General features: G+C 46.3%; 1 pseudogene; it reads left to right on the top strand.

The window, feature by feature from the left end:
- The first annotated feature begins 10,914 nt into the window (after positions 1 to 10,914).
- Positions 10,915 to 20,814, top strand: LOC114772580 (WSC domain-containing protein 1-like; annotated as a pseudogene).
- Positions 20,815 to 22,808: the final 1,994 nt, after the last annotated feature.

The raw sequence follows: 22,808 nt of genomic DNA on the forward strand, positions 1-22,808 counted from the left end.
AGCTAGCATTCATCTTTATTCCAATCCGCCCTCGCCCAATTTATTACCGCTCACATCCAAAGGCTCCTCGGCACAATGTGCACGCATGTGAAAGCACTTAAGACCCCGCCACTAAATCCGATGTCAGATTTGTACACAGCAATATTTTCTGTGTCGGATTTAGCCTTTAGTAGCGCGACAGGGTCCCAAAGTGTGCTTTATTTAAAATGGGCCGGGAGTCCTCTTGGTGCAGAGCACAACAAAGGCGAAATGCGGTCCCTTTGACACGCCTCAAACACTCTCGAAGCTCCCAGGCATCGCCAGCGCCTCTTCGTAAGACAATGCGTCTCATGCATTCACCGGCCTGCAAGACAACACCGCCATTATGTTCCAAGGTCTGACTCATTAGACTCGTTTCCAGGCTCTGCGATGGAACTGCTCTGTATATTCTGATGACACACAAACAAGAGAGCAGAAAGCTTCTTATGGATTCCTGAGATGGGCATGTGGAACATTGTAGTGTAATTAACAAGCATTAACAAGCACACTTTGGCAGATCGCAAAATTATTTACTGCCGCCAGAATAATAGCCTGTTGTTTTTCTGAGCATTCCGACGTGATGCACATCACGGTGTACCCTGGTGCTGCTCAGCCGACCCCAGACCGACGGCCAGACTAGTTACCATGACGCCTCTTTCTCCTGTTCTTTCTGCGCCTGTGATCTGGGAACGGCCCAGACACCATAGTCATGGTGTATACAAACAGAGCATGCAGTATTAATAAATTGTTTCATTTAAAATTTAATTTAACCTTATATAATAAATATAATAATTTATAATATTTTATATAATAATTTAAACTTATATAATTGTACTGTGTGTGTTTGCATGGACACACCTTCTCATTCAATGTGTTCTCTTTATTTTCATGACCGTTTACGTTGGTAGATTCTCACTGAAGGCATCAAAACTATGAATGAACACATGTGGAGTTCTGTACGGTGTGTTCAAACTTTTGGCCTGTATCTATATAATAAATGTTGTCCCGGTTCACTTGCAGCAGTGGCTCGCTAGTAAGGGACTTGTCTTCCTTTAAAGACCCATGATGTGACAACTTCTGACGTCCAGTCATATATAGGTCATCATCATATTATGTGGTGAAATGAATAAATCCACCCTGACATGCACTCGTGACATATTGCGCCCGACACGTCGTGTTAAAAGGGGGTTTATGTGTGCGTTACAGGGACCGTTATAGCGCCACATGCGCACGGCGGCGCGCCTCCCGGCCGCGCATGCGCGCTGGCGCCCCGCTGGCCGACTTATAAACAGCTGCGCTCTGCGCGGAGACGCGGAGACGCGGATTACCGGCGCGGCGCCGCGGATCGGGGCAGCGAGGAACGCGACGTCGAGGGACAGAGAGAAAGAGAGAGAGATAGAGAGAGAGAGAGAGAGAGAGAGATAGATAGAGAGAGAGAGAGAGAGAGAGGGGGGGGACCGACACGACGCGATGGACGCGTTGCGCTCGCCAGACGCGCCCGCCGACGCACGCCGACTGACCGCGGGGAGAAGGTACGACGTTCCGCCCGCGGAGCCCGATAAAGTTCGTTATTCCTGTATCACGAAGCGACCGAGTGCGGCCACGCTTACCTAGAAATTAAATCTATTATAAATCATAAAACATTATAGAATCATAAATATATACAAATATATATATATATGTGTGTGTGTGTGTGTGTGTGTGTATATATATATATATTATTGGAATGAAAGATCTGCTGTTTTTTCGACAAGGTTGGGCCAGAAATGAATATTTAATTTAATTTCTGCGAGGCGCAGGGTTTGTACAAGTTGGACCCGAAGTGTAAAAGTCGAGGCTGAATCCCGGTGAATCCCGCAGATTATATAACGGATCCGACACGAACTCCCGTCCTCCTTCCACGCAGCGGTTTTGCACGCGAATAATTCTACCTGTCGGCCTCTGTGGCGAGTCCCCCCACCTGTTGACCACAGTGACCCCGCCTTCTCGTCTCGGACCCCGGACCAGCATGCCGAAGTGCAAGTGAAGCCCTTCATGCCAGCAGAGAAATGCCATATCTTTGCCATATCTTTATGCCAGACCCCCCACCCCAAAAAAAATGCATGAGTCAAGTTGATGTGGAGGTGGTACGAACCGACTATAAACGTATAAATCCTGATGTGTGCGATGCAGACAATGCTGTGTCAGTGCCTAGTTTTAATCGGTGAAATGATCTTGCGTATAATTTGGTAAATGTTTCGCCGCACCGCCCCCATATTGTGGCGTGTAAGTAAATAATGGTAATTAACCATAATTGCAACGTGCTGGTGTCGTGCTGCATTTGGTCCGGACTTGATCCTCCTCTCAGGCGCCACGTGAGGAGCGTCCTCATGCATATTCTACTTTGTCGTTAAGTGCATCGCGGTGGAAGTGACGGTTCGACGGGTGCCGGCTCCTCTTCCCCTCCAGTGGACGCTCCATAATTCATGGCTTGGAACAATAGTGGCCGTCGCTGTAAAATGCTCCATATGCTTTATTCAGCGCAGATTTGATGTACTGGAATAATTGCATCGTGTGATTTACAGTTTTTTGGAACGATGCAGCGCCACCTAGTGGTGCTTCCTTATATGACCTTCCTTATTGACGGGCAGTGGTGGCCCCGTAATCAGAAGGTTGCCGGTTCGAATCCCGAGCTGCCAGTGTGCGCAAAGTCACCGTCCCCACACACTGCTCCCCGGGCCCACTGCTCACCAAGGGTGACGGTTATAAGCAGAGGACACGGTTCACCGTGTCACCGCGTGCTGTGCTGCAGTGTTTCACAATGACAGTCACTTCACTTTTAAAACAAAAATGACGTCAAGTTAGGATTCATTTCTTTATTTCTTTCTGTGTGTCTGTCTATGTCTGAAAATTTGTCCTGATTGATGATGATTAATATGCAACATGCTGAATAGACAGCGACGAGGCAGTGTGTGTGGAATCCACTCCTCCTAATGTGCATTCACATATACGTTTATAATTTAGCGCAAAGGCAGATGAACGTTGCATAATGCGATGGTGCTCCTGCCACTCGCATTTCTTTTTTCCCCCCCGCACCGTGCTGCCAGTTTAAACCGGCAATCCGTAGTGACATTTCTGATTACGTGACATACTGGTTGCTGCTTCCTCGGGAAATTGCTATCAGACGTTTCAGGTCATTGCATGAAAATTAAAAAAACCTCACGTCGAAAATGAAATGTGCTATTTATGAAGACGCATTCCCCAGCGAAGCAGCAGGAGGAGTTACCCTCGCTCGTAACGGGCGATGTGGGTGACGGTATGAGGACGTGGTGTGGTGTGAGTGCCAGACGGGCCACTTTTTCTCAGGTTTAATAGAACCAGTGGAGGGTAAATTCATTAATTCGCCCTTTTAATTACTTTTCCTGTCAGGCCACAGAGTCCGCGGATTTAGTTTGTGGTTCTCGGGTGGCCTTGGGAAGCCGACTTCATTTTAAATCTTCAAGAGTCTTCAATACCGTCCCATTTTAATTTCTTCCGACTGCAGATAATGTCGGGATCACTTGAGCCTGGAAATAATATCCAGTCAGTAATTGATCATTTATTAAAAAACTGAGAAAATGTTGGGAAAGCTGCATGTTTTAGCAAGACAATTTATGATACGTTGATGCATGACAGTATACATTTACATTTACAGTATTTACCAGAGCGACTTACAATCAGTAGTTACAGGGACAGTCCCCCCCTGGAGACACTCAGGGTTAAGTGTCTTGCTCAGGGTGGTAGTAAGCGGGATTTGAACCTGGCTACCACCACCCTAGAAAGGTTCTCTGCTTCAGAAGGTGCAGATGGGCAGACATGTTGTTCTCCTGCATGTGTACATGCTGCTTGCTAGGGGTTGTGTAATCTCCCATGCGGAATCTCGGCTTGAGTCAAACGTCTCAGCCGTCGCGAGCCCCCTCGCCGCTATTCTTTGGCCGTCGATAAAGCCGTGTCCGGAGGCCCGCGTCCGCGATCGTTTCTGCGGGCGTTTATCGACTGCTTTTTACTTATGCTGGCTTGTTTATGGCACGGCTGTAAATCTGCTAATGTAAATGTGCCTTAAGATACATAAAGCATAAATTACACGAGACAACCCATTTCCTCACAAAAATAGAATGCACCACTTAATATATTTCCTTGCATTCCTCTCGTCCTGAATGTCCACTAAGTGCTGGTGGTGGAGTATGATGGACGTCTGTCAAACCAAAGGCCATCTTCTGAAATCAAGACGCACGCGCTCCTTTTCAGCGTGAGAATTGCAGCAGACGAGCAGGTTTGGGGTGAATTGAATCGACTGATGAGCTCAGAGCCGGGAACATGTGTAATTCTCCCCTGGATTAGAAGAGCTATCCTGGATTGACTCCATCTTAATGTGATTACAGAACCGTGCAGCTCCACGCTGTGAAACAAACCCAAACAGTTGGGGAGAAGTTAAAAATTGAAGGCAACCCGCTTCCTCGTTTTCATGTCGTGGCACAGGCGTGAGGTTTAGAAAACTTCAATGGTTGCCTTCAATGTTTTCCGATTTTTCTTACAGTGCATATTAATTTGCAAATGTTCGCTTTTCAGAATTGCTGAATTAACCATTTCAAACTAGCAGAGTTGGTCTGTAAAGGTCTGAAATAATATCGCGTCAGGCTAAAATAATACAGTTTAATTAGTTCACCAAAATATAAAATACACATAAAATACAAACATTTTTAATAAAATAAATCTTGCTTTTCAATGTATAGTTTTTATAGTAGCTCCTGTTCAGTTGGACATGCATTGTACATTTCCTGTAATTATTATTATTAATGTTAATAACATTATAGGGCCCTTTAAATTCCGTTTAATTTTTTCCAAAATTGTTTCTTTTTTCCTAAATTCCATTTTTTTTTTCAATTAAAATTTTTCTGAATTCCGTGTTTTACGTTATAAACATATTTTTTCACCTAAAAACTATGTGATTGAGTGGGTGGGGAAAAAAGAACCTGCAATATGACAAATCACATTTAATCACTGTTAATCACTGCATTTACTGTTTGTGTTTGTAAATAATATGTGCGTTTTAGTTCAAAGAACTATTTCACAATATTACACATTATTCCTTTTGTAAATTTAAAGTGCTTCACGTTTGACCTCAACCTACAAAACGTATCAAATAAATAAACATCGGTCAGACCTGGAATACAAAAAAGTTGTGCCCACTTGCATAATGAACTGAACCATGTGGAACTGACACCTCATTTTGTATCAGCTGATTTGCTGGCGTGGACGGCTTGTGCTAGTTCGCTTTTCTCTATTTCTGATGTTGTGAGTCATTCACTGTAAGTGGTCGTCACATATGATCTTCCGATTCATAAAAAAAATTTGGCCATTGTTCCGCCCTAAGCCTTTAGAGGCATTTACAGTCGAATTCCGTAATTTTCCGAGGAATTTTTGATGTTCCAGAGAACCAAGGCTCACTGAGTATGTGCGCATGTGTGGAACCGATTGGGCAAGTGGTGCGGATTCGGGACTGACAGCCTCTTCACCTTCGCTGAATGTGCGATCACATTGCTTTGGGATGTGTGAAAGTCTCGGCTCAACCGGAAACACGTGTACTGGGCTGTGGCCACAAACGTGAATTACACACAATTCTGCATTTTATAGCAGATTCCGTCCTTTTTTTTGCGGAAATATTAGGCCACAAAATGAATGTCTATTCATTTGCAATTTTATTATCACACAGCTCCATCTAGTGGTTCTTCCCAAAATGACCCTGAAATAAACGTAATGTTACGGTTCCTCTGTTTATTTTCATATGCCTGAAATATATATTTGTAATTTTCATCTTGAATTGATTGCAAGCTTAATAAGTTTGTGATGCCACAGGCTCAATTGATCCAGAGATACGGAGATACACACGAGATGATTGTGCTTGATGAGGCGTTGTGGAACGTGCCCCGTGTTCTAATACTTACTCTGTTTTTACCAAATCCTCATTAATGTATGGGCACTTGTCATTTCCAGCTGAAATAGGTTTCTGCAATTACCAAGATGTGATTACATTACCATGCAGCTTCGACTTGGTATAAATGCAGAGATGTTTGCTTTTCACTGATTCTTACTTGAGGTCTGCCGTTCCAGTGGTTTATGAATCTTTTGACTCATTTTACCTCCCTGTGTAAAACGAATCTGGCTCGATTAGGACGTAATATTTCGGAATGGTCCAAGGAATTTCCAAATCAAGCCGCGTAGCTTAATTTCCCCTGTCCCACAAGTCATAAAAGGAACAGTAAAGATCGAAACGGAACGTCGGGTTGATGGAGGAGAAATTTTCTCTTTGCCAGCCGTGAAATGAGGGGAAAGGTAAACCAGGCCCAGCACTGACAGATTACAGAGAGTCGGATTCTGACCTCCCCTTTAGAAAAAAAAAACCCTGTGACTACTTCTGAACGATGGGGCCTTAATCTCCTCAAACCTCCCTCGCCCCTGCGATTTTCTTTTTTTTTAACAGATGGCCTGCGTCTGAACTCATTTCACCGGTGAACGGTGGGGGAGGCTGCGTGTTCAGAATGAGCAGATTCCATGCACAGCTGACCACCTTCAGAGCTCCATAACGTACGATGAAGGCAACACAGAGAGTGGAGAGTCCAGCCCGCCGAATGCAAAGTAGATTTGGCAATGATGGGGAAACCTGGGTATTGAACGTCTCAGATGATTCTGAAAGCAATACATCCTCCATTGCATCATCGCCATGGCATTATTCAGCTTCTAATTGGTCGTTCTTATTTTTAGTGCATGCTATTGCACACTGGAACTGCCATTCTTCTTCTTCTGTCATAGTTTTGCTATCCTTCACTAATGGGATTTCGGCGTGCCTAGACAGGGAGGTATGCCATGGAATCATTTTGTTTCATCATGTTCGTGTGAAGCAGCGGGGCACAATTTTTACCTCGGAACAGAAGCATGTGTGTGGCATTTGACGGTGGCTGGCTGACTTGAAGAGTACACGGCGGAGGGAGATGAAACCTTTTCACATGCAGACCAGGAGGGCTGCTTTCCGCAGCCTTGATTAGCATTTCTGCTGTCGGAAGACAGCCACGAGCAGAAGGCAGCAGCGATCTGTTTGGTCCCATAAAAACGGAGCGTCTGGAAGCGTGAAGGTGTGAAGGTAAAACCGAGGGAGCCTTCAGCTGGGAGGGAAGAAGCAGTAAATAGAGGAGGCCAAATACGACGAGACAGATGAGCTCCATCACACACCTCTCCCCGCAGAACCATGAGACCAGCCTGGCCGACCTTGTGGATGTATTTCATTTGAGAATCTGTTGTACCGCCCATAAGGCCTCGTCCTCACAGACGTTCGAAATCAGCGCCCTCTGAACGCCATGCCAGTTCTCCACTCACGTCTGCATCACGATGCATTGATTATGAGATTAGTTTCAATACTACTTCACTATCGGCACTACTTTTAACCACAATTTTTATATGCCACCAGAAAATCAAGATAAAATCGATTATGTTCTGCACTTCATCGATGATGAACTCGCCCATGTCTGCATCACGATGCATCGATTATGGGATTAATTTCAACACCCCTATTTATATATGTACCGATCCATAAATCGTGCAGTTCTTGGTGTTCATCATCGGTGAAGTAGCATGGTGATGAACGGTGGGTCGGGGGATTTAATAAGAACGTTCGCTCCTCCGCCGCAGCACAAAGACTCCTGTGTTGCGCTCTTGCGGCCTTTCATTGAGTTTTCCCGGCTTATTGAGCTCGCTGGTGAAAAGGCCTCTCAGTTCGGTGCCCCAACTAACAAACAAAACTCTTTTAAAACCAAAAGAAGAAAAAAAATTTTTTGGAATGGCAACGTAGACCCAGTCCTGGCCAGACCTTGGGCTTCTGGTGGAGTCACATTTAATCTGGAGAGGATGTTTCCAGACAAGTGATTGATATTTTCTCTTGTAAATCACGACTCCCTGTCTCCATTTTCGAGCGGGCTGATCCGGCCCATCCGCTTTTCCCTATAAAGGGAGTCGAGGAAAATCTCCAGCTGTCACTCACTGGCGGACCAGCGAGTCTCTGGGCTGATTGGGATTCTCAGCAGATTCCGTTTTTTTTTTTTGTGCTTGCAATCCCGTGGTGTCTGGGGAGGAAAAAGAAGAAGCTCTCCCACCCAGACCTTTTGTGCAGATCCAGACTTTGTGCCAGAGGGGCTGTGCAGATAAAAGCAGCGGTTTAGAGACGCGCTCATGCAGGAGGTTTGCCCCATCAACGGTCTGATGCTTTACACGCAGCCGCGCTTATTCCACGATTCCACTGCAGGCCCTGTAGAGAGGACACAACAGGATACCTCGTCTTATAAAGCTTCAATTTAGACAGCGGCTGGGTAATAAATTCAGCCCTGTGGTTCCCTATAGTTTCACCACCACCTATACTACTGCAGAATTAATGCACAAGTTCAGTTAAGGTGGGAGTCTGTTGTTGGAGTAGTAAATAAATACAAAAAAAGAATCAAAAAGTCAATCACACTTCTGTGAAGTCAAACTGTCCACTTAGGAAGCAACACTGATGGACGATCCATGTCATATGCTGTTGTGCAAATGGAATACATTTACATTTACATTTACAGCATTTATCAGACGCCCTTATCCAGAGCGACTTACAATCAGTAGTTACAGGGACAGTCCCCCCCTGGAGCAGCTCAGGGTTAAGTGTCTTGCTCAGGGACACGATGGTAGCAAGCGGGATTCAAACCCGGGTCTTCTGGTTCATAGGCGAGTGTGTTACCCACTAGGCTACTACCACCCCTAGTGCACAATAGGCAACAGGTGGAAATTATAGGCAATTAGCAAGACATCCCCAATAAAGGCGTGGTCCTGCAGGTGGTGACCACAGACCACCTCTCAGTTCCTGTGCTTTCTGGCTGATGTTTTGGTCTGCATCGAATTGAATGCTGGCGATGCTTTAACTTCAGTGGTAGCATGAGACAGAGTCTAGAACCCCACAAGGGTGGCTCAGGTTGTGCAGCTCATCCAGGATGGCACATCAATGCGAGCTGTGGCTAGAAGGGTTGCCGTGTCTGTCAGCGTGGTGTCCAGAACATGGAGGAGACAAGCCAGGCTTATACCAGGAGACAAGCCAGTACATCAGGAGATGTGGAGGAGTCCGTAGGAGGGCAACTAACTTCCGCCTGTGTGGAAAGGAGGAACAGGGGGAGCTCTGCAAAATGACCTCCAGCATGTCATAAATGCGCATGTGTCTGCTCAAACGGCGGTCAGAGACAGACTCCTTGAGGAGTCCCACATGTGGGGGTTGTGCATACAGCCCAACAACATGCAGCATATTCGGCATTTGCCAAAGAACACCAAGATTGGCATATTCCTCATGTGGCTGGACTGTGTCAGCAATTCCTGCAAGATGAAGGCCTTGATGCTATGGACTGTCCCGCCTGATCCCCAGACCTGAATCCAATTGAGCACATCTGGGATATCTTGTCTCACTCCATCCACCAACGTTTCACCATGGACTGTCCAGGAGTTGACGGATGCTGTAGTCCACGTCTTGGTGGAGATTCTTCAAGACACCATCAGACACCAAGACCTCATCATCAGATACCAAGACATCATCAGGCCCAGGTGTTGTAGGGAGGTCATACAGGCCACACACTACTGAGCCTCATTTTGACTTGTTTTAAGGATACTACAACAAAGTTGGATCGTAAAGTGAAGTGATTGTCACTTGTGATACACAGCAGCACAGCACACGGTGCACAGAGTGAAATTTGTCCTCTGCATTTAACCCATCACCCTGAGTGAGCAGTGGGCAGCCATGACAGGGGAGCAGTGTGTGGGGACCATGCTTTACTCAGTGGCACTTTGGCGGATCTGGATTCAAACCGGCAACCTTCTGATTTCGGGGGCCGCTGCCTTAACCAATAGGCCACCACCGCCCCTGTAGTGTAGATCAGCCTGTAGTGTGTTTTTCCACTTCAATGTTGAGTGTGACTCCAAGTCCAAACCTCCATTGGTTGTTAAATTTCATTTCCAGTGATAGTTTGTGTGATTTTGTTGTCTGCACATTCAACTATGTAAAGAACAAAGAATTGAATATGAATATTTCATTCCTTCAGATCTAGGAAGTCTTATTTTTGTGTTCCCCTTTATTTTTTGAGCTGTGTTTATTCCTTTCATGACCCATCAGTCGAAAATTCCTTTATGGCTTTGTACAGATGAAATCTTTAACCCTTTCCATGCGCTATTTGCAGTCCTGTGTTTTAGTTCAAGACCTTCATTAAGCAACTTTGTATTGAATAAAACTCCTTTCCCTGTATTTTTAAAGCGAATTTTGTGCACAAGTTCAGACCATTTTGACAACAGGTTCATGTTCTGTGCTTGAATGTGGTTAGAAAATCCAGCATCGTACGTAGGCCAAACCATTCAAACCAACTGTACTGTGGGTACTGTATAAGTGAGAATACAGCCTGAAGCTAGCTTCAGACACGTTCTCTTACTTCAGGCCTCAAAATGAAGCCAGGTTATTAAAAAAAGCCCCTCCCCTCATGTGAAACCTTTCCAAAAGCCTGTTTTCCTGCTGAAAAAGAGTGGTGCAGCGGAATAGAAATGAAAAAAAGTAGGGAGCAGCCGTGATTGGCAGCAGCAGACGCCGCAGCGAGATGGGCCACCCCATAGGTCTAATTAGAGTCTTTGCCGGATTTTTGTTTTTCCCGTGTTTTTTTCACCACTCTTTCCATTCTGCCTCAATCCTGAATCCTCATCAGAGCAGAACTAATGAGTGATCATGCTTCTTTCCCTTCCCACCTACAGAACAGAAGAGGGGGGGGGGGGAGAGAGAGAGAGAGAGAGAGAGAGAGAGAGAGAGAGAGATATAAATAAAAAAAATTCTACACTGAGAATATTAATGCCCTTTGAAATGTTAACTTACGGCCCCGTAATCAGAAGTGTTTGGGTTCGAATCCCAAGCCACTGAGGTGCCACTGAGCAAAGCACTGTCCCCACACACTGCTCCCCGGGTGCCTGTCATGGCTGCCCACTGCTCACCAAGGGTGATGGGTTAAATACAGAGGACACACCTTCTGATTAGGGGACGCTTCTTAACCTGCTAGGCATCCGCTGACTCACCATAAGCAAGTTAGGGCCGGGCGATTATACGATCGTGACCAATGAAGGTAAAAAAATTCAGCCTTGTGCACTGTTCACGATCAGATATCCAAAGTGTCCCAGAAGTTCCGTGAATTTCCCACACATTGACCGCAGCTCTCTGATGCCCATAAATTGCATGAAACATTCAGAGAACTAGAGCAGGCAAACAAGACATTAATGTTTGCATCATTAACTCACACGACGGAGAGCGGGAACGTGTTTATGTTCAAATCACTGTGTGGTTCCAATTCCAATAATAATCAGATTTTAGAGGAGCTTATGATAAACCGATAAGAGTTATCGGTACCTGAGCCAGAACTTGAGTTGAATCAGAGCAAGCTGAATAATATCATTTAAAATTGTGTTGCTTCAAATTTTTTACTGTGAATATACTGGCATTGGAAACTATTCAGAAACACTGGTGTAAAGCCAGCAAAGAGCAAAATGGCAGAAAATGGAGTAAAGTAGGGCAGAGTGGTTTCATATGTTAATAAACTGATTTATCATCTCTGGTGTATTCGGTTTCAGTCTGGCAATATCAGGGAAAAAAAGTAGATTAAAACCGATGGAAAAAATTATAATATAATAGACAGTATAATCATTATAATAATATCTATTATAATCATATATTATAATCATATAATAATATCTATTACTATTCCTGACTGTGCCACTATATTTAAGTTTGTTGAAAAATTCGATCATTTTTGTGGTGATATGAGTAGGAAGTCTTGGAACTCTCTGAGACGTTGCACGATTGCGAATGGCTTTTCTTCGGAGGCAGAGATGGAGGGTTCTCGCTCGCCCGCCCTCCACCTCTCTCTCTCTCTCTCTCTCGCTCTAATACAGACGTACAGCCAGATGGAAGTCCTTCATATGTTCTCCTCTTTGCTTCCTTTCCTTTTTCGTTTTTACCACCAGAGATTAGAACAGGCTCGGCCTTGATAGGAACTGGGTGGCGCGGGTGCCACTTCTCCAAGGTTCTCCTCGGCCTCTTGGTGCCAGCAGCATGGAGTGCATCTGGCTGCCTTCTACACTCTCCCTTGGGTAGGACACCTGGGGACGGGACGTCAGTGGCGTGGACATGACGGGGGTGTGACTCATCAGGGCGGAGCCTCGTGAACGACGGAACGAGGGGGGGCCATGGCCAAGCCTTTCTACCGCCTGCAGCGCTTCCTTCGGCAGATGCAGCTCTTCTTCCTCTTCCTGGGCGTGGCCTACATCATGGCGGGAAGTGTTCTGCTGCTGCAGCGGGCGGGGATGGTGGTGTACCATCGCGGAATCGGCGCGGGCGCCGCCGTCCTCCCCGCCCCGTCCCTGCCCGCCCCTCCTCGGGCGCTGGGCGGCTCCCTCGTCACCCGAGCCACCATGGTCCGGGCGCGTCCCCCGCGCAGCTCGCCCGGCGACCGCGACGGGCCGCAGTGGCTCCTGACGCGGAACCAGGAGATCCGGCAGCTGCGGCGCCGCTGGTTCCACAGTCTGATGTCCGAGCAGGACGGGTCCAGGGTGGAGAGAGTGACCGCTCAGAGGAAGATCCGCCATAAAGGTGACACTTACTTTCATCATCAAGCTCCGCCCTGAAGTGCGCAGTGAAGATAAATCCTGTCTTGTGTGTGTTTGTGTGCGAGATCAGGAACGTACATAGGCTGCTTCCAGGATGACGCCAAGGACCGCACCCTGAAGGGCACGGTGTCTTACGATTTCCGCAAAATGTCCACGTCCCTGTGCCAGGACACCTGCTCGGAGAGGTAAATAACAGCCGAGCGTGAGTGACGTGTGCACAATAAAATCATAGAAGGAGGCCTGTCAGTGTGTGTGTGTGTGTGTGTGTGTGTGTGTTTGTGTGTTCACACCTAATTGACCACTCCGGCGGAAGTGAGGTGACTGACACGCGCCCTTTAATTAGTCGCCCCGTGTTTACCGGCGTGTTTGACATTTCGGCTTTCTTCAAACACGCCTTTTTAAACAGTTTGCAGTGAAAACACCGCCGGCCCGTTTCGCATTTTAATTCTGCGCCTGGCGTGTTTACGCTGCAGATCCGGCCAACACAACCGCAGCCGGCGGATGCCATTTTAATTCGTCTTTTAATCGCACCGCGGCAGCGAGAGGATGGCATTTCGGCTAATCCCTGTCGAGTCGCCACATGCCGCCACTTTCGCCGTTTAACGGTGTTTAACTCGCCGGTGAAAAGGAATGACAGAGTTGCTGAAAGGAGGGAGAAGAGGAGCGGTGGGGAGTGAGGAAGGAAGGCGGGAGTGTACAGGGGAGCCCCTGTATTCACAGCTGCAGGCCGGGGGGCATGTTGGGGGGGGGGTGGCAGCGGATTTACACTGCGGTGCCAATAACCGGCTGCTTACCTCAGCGGAGGAGCGCCGGGCCCGGGCCAGGCGCTGCTGGGGACGCGGGGACCGACGCTAATGAAATCAACTCTGTCCCCTCACACGACTTTTTAGATGCAATACCCATGCAGTACAATACTCATGTAGCGTCTTTTCGTGGGCGGAGCTGGTATTTCGAATTTTAATCAGTTTCAATACATCACACAAATTAAGAACTAATTGTTTCGCTCATACCAGAATTTAATTAGCTAATTATTTTTTATTTAAACAATGCAGGGGCAAACATGCAATTCCATTGGTGCTCTGAATGCCAGCATCGTTTGAATTATCGTCATTTTTGCGCCCGAATGGCCAGATCGAAAATAACCATTCATCCTGTTCTGAAATTCCATATTGCACGCTTGATCTTTCAGAAACTGTTCAGGAATTTGAACAGTGCCATGTTTAAAGAACCTTGTGCTAAATTGCAGACATTTTAATGGCTGAAATGCACATCTGGTATTTGCAGATAAAGGCATTTGGGTCTTTGTCCGCGAAGAGCTGTCTGAGGAGACGGATTTGTAAAAGGAAAGAGTTTAAAAGGGGTTTCGAAGTCCTCCGCCTTCCGGAGACATTTTCCCATTTCCATCCTTTTCAAACGCATTCCGTTTTCCACCATCAAGGCCGTGGTGGTGTTTTTTTTTTAAAAGCGAGATTCACTGTTTTTTTATTGAAATTTTCTTTATTCCAGTGGGTACCAGTTTGCTGGACTAGAGTATGGGTCGGAGTGTTACTGTGGCAACCGCATCATCGGCCCTCGCATGAGGGAGGACGAGTGTAATCTGGACTGCAAAGGGGAGAAGGGCTCCATTTGTGGGGGCGTGGCCCGCCTGTCTATATACAAGGTGGATGAGCTGCTGCCGGGTCAGCGGAGATGTGAGTACGGGAACACATACAAATACGTATACATTCACACACATTCAAGTTGCATTCATACACACACACACACATGCATATTGATTTGATGAAATTGAACACTTGTTTTCCATTATGACACACAAATGATTAAACACACACACACACACACACACCTCTGCTTCCCAGTCTCAGGCACCTAGATAGGGATGCTCACACACTCGGGGTGGGAATCTTTAGGCACCTCACGATTCGATTACGATTACGATTACAGGCCTCCATGCGAATATAACATGATTATTGATGCATCTTCATGCATCTTTCTCTCCCTTCACATTGGTATTTTCAAGGCAAAGCATTTGTAATGAACGGAAATTAGTTTGTTTCCAATTTCTTTTATTAAACAATCAGCTGTGTAATTCTTCAAACAGAAAATGAATTTAACTGAAATCAGCTTTGACACATAAATAATGCTTGTGGACCTACTGATCTTATTCAAAACTAAATAATGAAGAGTCCAGGACCTGTCACCTCAGCAAAGGTCTGACTATAGAACATCTCTGACAAAAAAAATCCATAAATTAATAAATACATAATCTCAAGTGATGCTCGTGGACTTAACTAAGAACATAAATACAGCTGCCCATATTCACAAATACTTTAATCCAAGACTTAACCTTTCAAACAACGTCTTGCACGGTCAAATTTGAAATTTTGCTGTGTGCCGCTCTGCATTTTCGCATGGACAATAGAATGAAAGCATCGAAGCGGGCGGCTGTTTTATGCTCCTTCAAAACACACACGCAAGGAATGGAGGAAAAGCTGATCTGAAAAGCTCTTCTACGACAAAAAACCACGCCTAGGTGTGACTGGGGTGACTGTGGCCTGACTGCGACCCTCTATGCCCACGCAGTGTGGGGTGATCTCGCCCTCGGGGCCCACTGCTTAAAACTCTGCATGCGAACAACCTGAACGACGCCAGAGCAGTGTTCTGTTGTTTTTAATGTCAGGAAGCCCACCGGAGTGAAGACTTTATTTTATCCGCTGTTGCAGACTGAAAGCTCGTAGCCCGGTGGACACCGGCTGATTGCGGCGAGTGCATTGATCCGTTGTGCGTCAACGCGCCCGGGCTTAATGCCGCTGTAATTACGGTGATCTCACGCGCCCCTGTCCTCCGTCGGCGAGTCAATTCCCGCCTCAGATCCGGACACCGCCCCAGTTCACAGACGCGCCCGGGGGCTAGGGGGCAGGTGGGGGGAAATAAAAATACACCGATTAAAGCAGGGGAGTCCAGCAGATGCATGATTACAGGTCCTAATCGTTTCTGCCCATTTACTTATTTTCAACATGATTAACAGAAGTGCCGTAGCCCGTCTGAGGTTGCTCCATTCGATAATGTGCAACAGTAATTGCTTACAAGATGGAGGTCTCGAGTGCTCATTGTACCTCGATGAACATTCCTTTTTTTAACGATTCTGCCCTCATTACCTTGTTGATGGTCCCCAACCACAGATTATACACAGATATTATACATAAATATTACGGTGAATAATCATGCTGTGGGTGTTACTGGTGTGCTGCTCTGACCATTCTCACGATATAGCTCCGATATAACAGAATTGCCCCACATTTACACGTGCCATTTATATTTAAAGCACACTATGTGGTTCTAAACACTTGTGGTTCTAACCCCCATTCTAAAATGGTTATTAATTAAAGGACATAATAATAATTAAGATAATCATAGTGGATGTGAAAATAATCACCCTTCGTCTTTCAGGTTACTGAAACATTTCTGGGCCTTTGAAAGTAGTCATTTTCAATTTTGGCCAATAAAGGAAGGTTAACATTGGTCTGATTTCAATGTCCAACCGATATATAGTACAGGCCAAAAGTTTTGGACACGTCTTCTTACTTCAACGTGTTTTCTTTATTTTCATGACCATTTACGTTGGTAGATTTCACGAAGGCATCAAAACTATGAATGAACACATGTGGAGTTATGTACTTAACAAAAAAGGTGAAATAACTGAAAACACGTTTTATATTCTAGTTTCTGTACTGTATATCAGTGCATCCCTACCAAAAACATAATGTTAAGGTCAGCTTGTTCAGAAAACATCATTAACATCAGTACTCTTTTTAATTGATGAAATTATAGCAAGTTTGTGAGTGCAACACATACAGTATCTTCAATCTGCTGAGGAAAACTCTCAAGACATTCTTCACATTCCAAATTGGCATCAGCACATCCAAAACCCTGAAAAGGAAAAGCAAGATCCCACCAGTGTCATTTGTGTGCTTAAGGCGGAGCTAATTCTGGCAGAAGAGCCTGTTGGGCTCGCAGGTCCCTGGCGAAATGTGCCTTAACATTACTGACACCACTCAGACCGAATGACTGGAGACTCTTATGTTCACAAGCATGGCTAATTGTCTCCATTTTAAATGGTGTTGCAGTAATTCGACACACTCTACGGGTTCTTTTCCCCCTTTTTTCTTAAGGGCCTTTCTTCTACAAGTGCTGAATTCAGAAAGACTCTAATTTCAAGGTTTCCTTGTAAAACATGCATGGTTGATGTGTACGTTCAGAGAACCAGGATTAATTCAGTGCACACTTAGTTTACATGTATATGTGGGAAGTATATATTATATATATTCAACACCCATCACATTGTGAAAATGTTGGCTTTTTAAAGTACTCCATTATGTCCTTCCTCCTCATGTCCTGCTTTATAACAGTATTATTATTATTATTTTTTGCATGACAGAGTTGACAAGGTACAAAAAATGCAATGAAAATGCAATTTAAAAAAAATTATTTTCCATAATAATAATGATTTTTTTTCCTTCCTTCCTGGTGAATCCAGACAGGAACGTGCGCTATCGGGGCTGTTTCAGGAAGCCGGAGAACATGACCGCCGCTGCTCTGGTGCACGTGCTGCAGCCCAACCTCACGTCTCAGTCCTGCATCGAGGTCTGCATGGACAAGGTTGGCTTCAACTGCTCCCGTCACCCGCAACCACACCGCCTCGGCCCGCTGCTCACGCGCCGAGATTAGCATTGATTGGCGCAGGCCCCCCAGCCCCGGCGCGGCTAACTGCTCGCCCCGTGGACGCGGTGATGGAGGTCCAACTTTCCTACCGCGCCCGAAAACAATCTCGCTGTTTCAACTTTAATGTGCCCCTAAAGAGAATCAATTGATTCTGTAATCATTCTCACAAGCTGCTTTTGCTTGCTGTGACAGCTCCTGCTTCATCTAAAGCTTTATTTTTTCGAGCGAGACGTCGCCTATTTCATCACAGTCTCTGCTGATTAAACCGCTGCTTTTTTCAGATATTGGAATATAAAAATAGATATTGACACCGACCCAAGACTGCGTCAGCATGCTGAACACATGCCGCTGTCTCTCTATTGATTTCATTGCACGTCGTATAGATCTCCTTGAAGAGGCGTCAATGGGTTATGTTGATGCTGAAGAAAGAGATAATGAGTTTTCTGATACCCGTTCGTATCTTTCTTCATTTTTTTAATTCGGACACTTATTTCCACTCTACACACACACACACAACGCTGTATTTTCCAGCATATTTCCAGTGTACAAGAGAGCAGCCTTTTCCTGTTTGATTTTTTTATTTTTTGTCTGAGCTTGACGTCCTTTTTGGTACTTTTAATTCATAATTTTTCCTGTGATGTCACCACTAGAGCTGTAAATCTTGGCCCGAGTCGGGTCTGGTTGGGTTCAGGCTCAATTTTTATCGTTTTAGTCGGTCTTCCGGTCTATAGTACCTATGTGCTATGTAAATTTGTTTCATTTAATTTTTATTTTTTAAAAATTAATTGTTAATTTGATTTGCAATTCTCGGACACCGTTGCGAGAGAGATGGTGAGAAGGTGACCCGGATTCTAGCCTCTGGCGGTTACGTTTTTAAACCCGCACCATTTCCTTTCCGTTTCCTCCAAGTCTTCTGTCTTCAACTCACAGTTGTCCACTTGAAGTCATGATGACCGGACAGGCCGGGTTTTTAAAAAAAATCTGTCCCGATTTTTAGGAATTTCCTTTGGCCATTCCTGAGGAGGGCCGGATGCTTTTGTGGTTATGCCACCCACACTTCACCCTCCACAAGCCCAGAGGTGAGGAGCACTGTGCCCTGGCCAACACCTCCAGCCCAGCCCGGTTCCGCCAGTCAGCACTTCTACCAAGTCTACCAGACGCCGGTGCAGGGTGAGAGAGAAAAGCAGTAATGTGTGTGTGAGATCAGGTCCAATACGCTCCATAATAACAAATGATTTATTATAATAGTTTCTTTTTTCCTTCCTCACAGACTCTAGGTGCATTGAGAGGACGTTCCTCCTGGAGAAGTCCCATTCGCTGGTGGCTTTGTCCAGCTTTCCTGGGGCTGGGAACACGTGGGTCCGCCACCTGATTGAACTCGCTACTGGCTACTACACGGGCAGCTACTATTTCGATGGCACCCTGTACAACCGAGGTAATCAATCGCGAGGATGAAGTGCGGCCATTATCCAGACACCGCAGTGCTTTCGGGATTTGTTACCTGACCAGTCATGCTAATGCCGAACTAATCGCCTGTCGATGTTTTAAACGGCTCCACGTCCGGCTTAACCGCGCGTTTGCCTGTGTGCCTGAAGGGTTCAAGGGTGAAAAGGACTACTGGAAGAGCGGACGCACCATCTGCGTGAAGACGCATGAAAGCGGGAAGCGCGATATCGAAATGTACGATTCGGCCATCCTCTTGATCAGAAACCCATACCGGTCGCTGATGGCGGAGTTCAACAGGAAGTGCGCCGGACACCTCGGCTTTGCTTCAGACCAGCACTGGAAGAGCAAAGGTAATCATAATCAGCATACTTTTACTATTCAACTCATGTAGTGAATGCATCATTTTTTAATTTATGCATGATAGTTATGCTGGGCGATATGGCAAAAAAAAAAAAATCCCATATTTATCCAAAAAATTAAGAAAAACATCCTTAAAATTTTAGAGGCAGTGAAATGTAAAGTAAAATAACATGCAATTACTCTGTATATAGTTTGTACCATAACTGCCATAATCGTTGCCATACGACGATTCGTTTCGAAGGAGGGAGCTCAAATCCAGCTCTCTCCCCGTCCTTCTTTTTCCGTCCTTCTTTAGTACAATCACCCAGCCCTAACCGCAGTTTTATCAGAATAACAGCTAATGAACAGTGCACTTGTTGAATCATATTTAATGATATTTCAGATGTCAAGTACTATAATACTATTAATTCATTACAATTTAGTTGGAGCATTTTATAAATATTAACACATTAATGCACATCTTTATGCGAAATTCTATGGGAATTTCTTCTTCCAGAGTGGCCGGAGTTTGTGGGGAGCTACGCGTCCTGGTGGGCGTCTCACGTGCTGGATTGGTTGCGCTACGGTCGGCAGGTCCTGGTCGTTCATTACGAGGAGCTCCAGGAAGATCTGGTGCCCCGGCTGAGGGCCATCGCCCAGTTCCTCAACGCCAGCGTCAGCGAGGAGCGTCTTCTGTGCGCCGAGAGCAACAAGGACGGCCATTTCAAGCGCTCTGGCGCCCATCGGCCCACGCTTGACCCCTTCACCCCGGAAATGAGGCTCTTGATCGACGGCTACATCACGGCCGTGGATCAGGCGCTGAAGGAGAGCAATCAAACGGGCCTGCCGCGGGAGTACCTGCCCAGATGATGAGAGGTCTTCACCAGCATAGGATTCATTTCCTGGTTGGAGAAAGAACGAAATTCTTCCCCCGAAAAGAAAGCAGAAATTAAACAACCAAAAAAAAAAAAAAGAAGCTTCCCTGACGACCGGTCTGCAGAGAGCCGCTCGGAAGGATGGCGAGTTCGCTACGTGTTTAGACGCGGCGCGTTTCTGGTACGAGATTAAGGCGCGAGGATCTGGAACTCTGATTAAATGGCGGCGACGGTGTCTTCTTTCCCTTTTCTCATCTCTTCAGATGAGCCGGTTCCACCCCCCACCCCCCTTTTTTTAAGTACAGCGATTCATTCGGAAGCCCTGGATGTTGTGATGTTAAGCCGCAGCAGCCCGCGGCCTCGCTACGTCTCCGGGGGCTTGAGGAGGACGCGTAGAGCCAGGTCTTCACGAGCAGGACTGTGCTGAAGGGCCGGGCCCGGAGCCGGTCCGTCGTTGGGAGGAGGAACGATGCGAGAAGGGAACTCCCGCGGAGTAATCCTGTCAAAATAAAATCCCTCTCTGGACACAAGAGGAAACGCCGGGAGCGAGGCAGGGGACATAAACAACATTAAGCCTCGGGTCGAGACGGACCTCTTTGGCTCAGGACGCAGAGAGAGAGACGACTCTGCTCTTCTAGCGCTAATCGCCATTTTAATGGCCGAGACGAACACTGGAAGTCAGATCCACGGGGAACAAACAGACGGGAACGTCTCAGCAGGGAGGCGGGGAGGGGGGGGGGGGGGTGGTGGTGGGGGGTGTTATTACATATGTGACCGCGTCCATATTTTCATCTGTTCACTTTGCACATTGCAGTAACGGATCAGGAAGCATTTTGGCGGCGTGCTGCTCATCGATTTCCATCGAAATTCAGCCGCCCGCGTCGAGGTCAAGTCGCGCTCCGCCCTCTGCACACCACCTCCTGCTTCTCCGCCGGCTTAACGCGCCGAGATCATGGCGGGTTCCATCTCTTCCAAGTCCACCTAACAGCAGGGCTTTAACCTCCGTCTTTCTCTCTTTACTTTGTCGTCTGTCTGACCTGTTCTGTTCTGCGGTCGTGTTCATCGTACGTTTTGCCATCATGTGCAACACGGCTCCGTACGGTTAACCCATCAGCAGCAGAGTTGCTAGACAAGTACGCCTGTGTCCGGTTTAACCCCTCGCCGGAAACCGGTACTAACCGCTACTTTTTTTTTTTTATTGCGCCATGTTCCAGAAGCTTCTAGAACTGTGCCATGGAAAAGAGCCTTAACAAAGATAGGAGGAACGTACGCTGTGGAGAAGTTTCCTCAGGCTCTGCCCTGAGGGTCCTGTGACATCTGTCCATGCGGTGCCGTGCTACACCTCCACCTCCACGCCCTGCTCAGAGCTTCTGGTGTCATTTCAGATAAAGTCATCCGGATTTTTTATATGGAAAAGGGTCGGGCATTAATAAACTCCATGGAGCACAGTTAATATGTGTCTGTCCTTTTATTTCTTAATTGATTGATTGATTGATTAATATGCACTTGTGTGCTACTGGCACACAGTCGGTCCATTAAATGCAGAAATCCATGGAATCATGTTCTACCAGGTTCACACACCACCATGTCAGTGTTCTAGTCGTCAGCCAGATTTCAGGTAAGTGGACAGAAATCGATGGAACCCTTCAGACACCCTTCCACCAGGTCTGAAGTTCCCTGTCTGTTAAGTTTGACTCCACTGTCTCCTCCAGCAAGATCCGCGACCCCTGAGGACCTAATGTGTTCATCTTTAGTTTTACTGAGAGGTGTTCTGCAGTGGATAAAGTGAAATGTACCATCAGCATTTCTCCTATTGAGGCCTCAGAGTTGATGGGTTGTCCACACAGTTCAGGCGGGGAACATTTCCTCACCTTATAATGTTCTAATAATTTATCACATGCTTTTAACCACATCAACGTATAGAAGTAGCTTTAAAAACGATGCTGGACAAGAAAGTGCTGCTCGGTTTGGAAGTGTGTGTGAAGTTTTCCTTTGAAGTGGTTGTCATTGTGAAACGCTGCAGCACAGCACATGGTGACACAACGAGATGTGTCCTTTGCATTTAACCATCACCATGAGCAGTGGGCAGCCATGAAAAGCGCCCGGGGACCAGTGTCTGGATGGAATATATGCATTTACAATCGACTTCAAGTTTCAAGCAGGGAGAAGATCCCCGTAGGTGAACACCAGCAGTAATGTGCAGGAGTGACATACCCTTTCTGGCCACAGTAGACTGACACCTGGCCATGTCACCATTATTAGATCCAGCCTGCTACGCCGGCACACTCAACAGACGTCTCCTGAATTTGGACCCCTGTGTCACTGTGTCTGAGGAGAGGACATTAGAGGACAATTTGTGGACAAACACTGACATGCCGCTGTCATCTTTCTCCTTTTGTCCCAATTTTTGCCTTCACTTGTATCTCCACGGTGGTGATGATGATAAATGTGCTCCTGTGCATCACACTAAATTGTTGAAAGACAGACTCGGGCAATTTAACCTGCGGCTGGCAGCAGAATACCAAATAGATTATTTAGAAAAGTCAGCACAGATCTTGGCTGTAGGAGCGGCGAGGCCAGATCGCATGTCCATGCCCTTCCTGAGGCCCAGTGAGAAGCCTTCTACATGCAGGAGTCGACCCGAAGACCCGTGAAAATGTAAAGTGAAGTGATTGTCACATGTGATACACAGCAGCA

Source organism: Denticeps clupeoides, unplaced genomic scaffold, assembly GCF_900700375.1.
Source record: "Denticeps clupeoides unplaced genomic scaffold, fDenClu1.1, whole genome shotgun sequence".
Classification (NCBI taxonomy): Eukaryota; Metazoa; Chordata; class Actinopteri; order Clupeiformes; family Denticipitidae; genus Denticeps; species Denticeps clupeoides.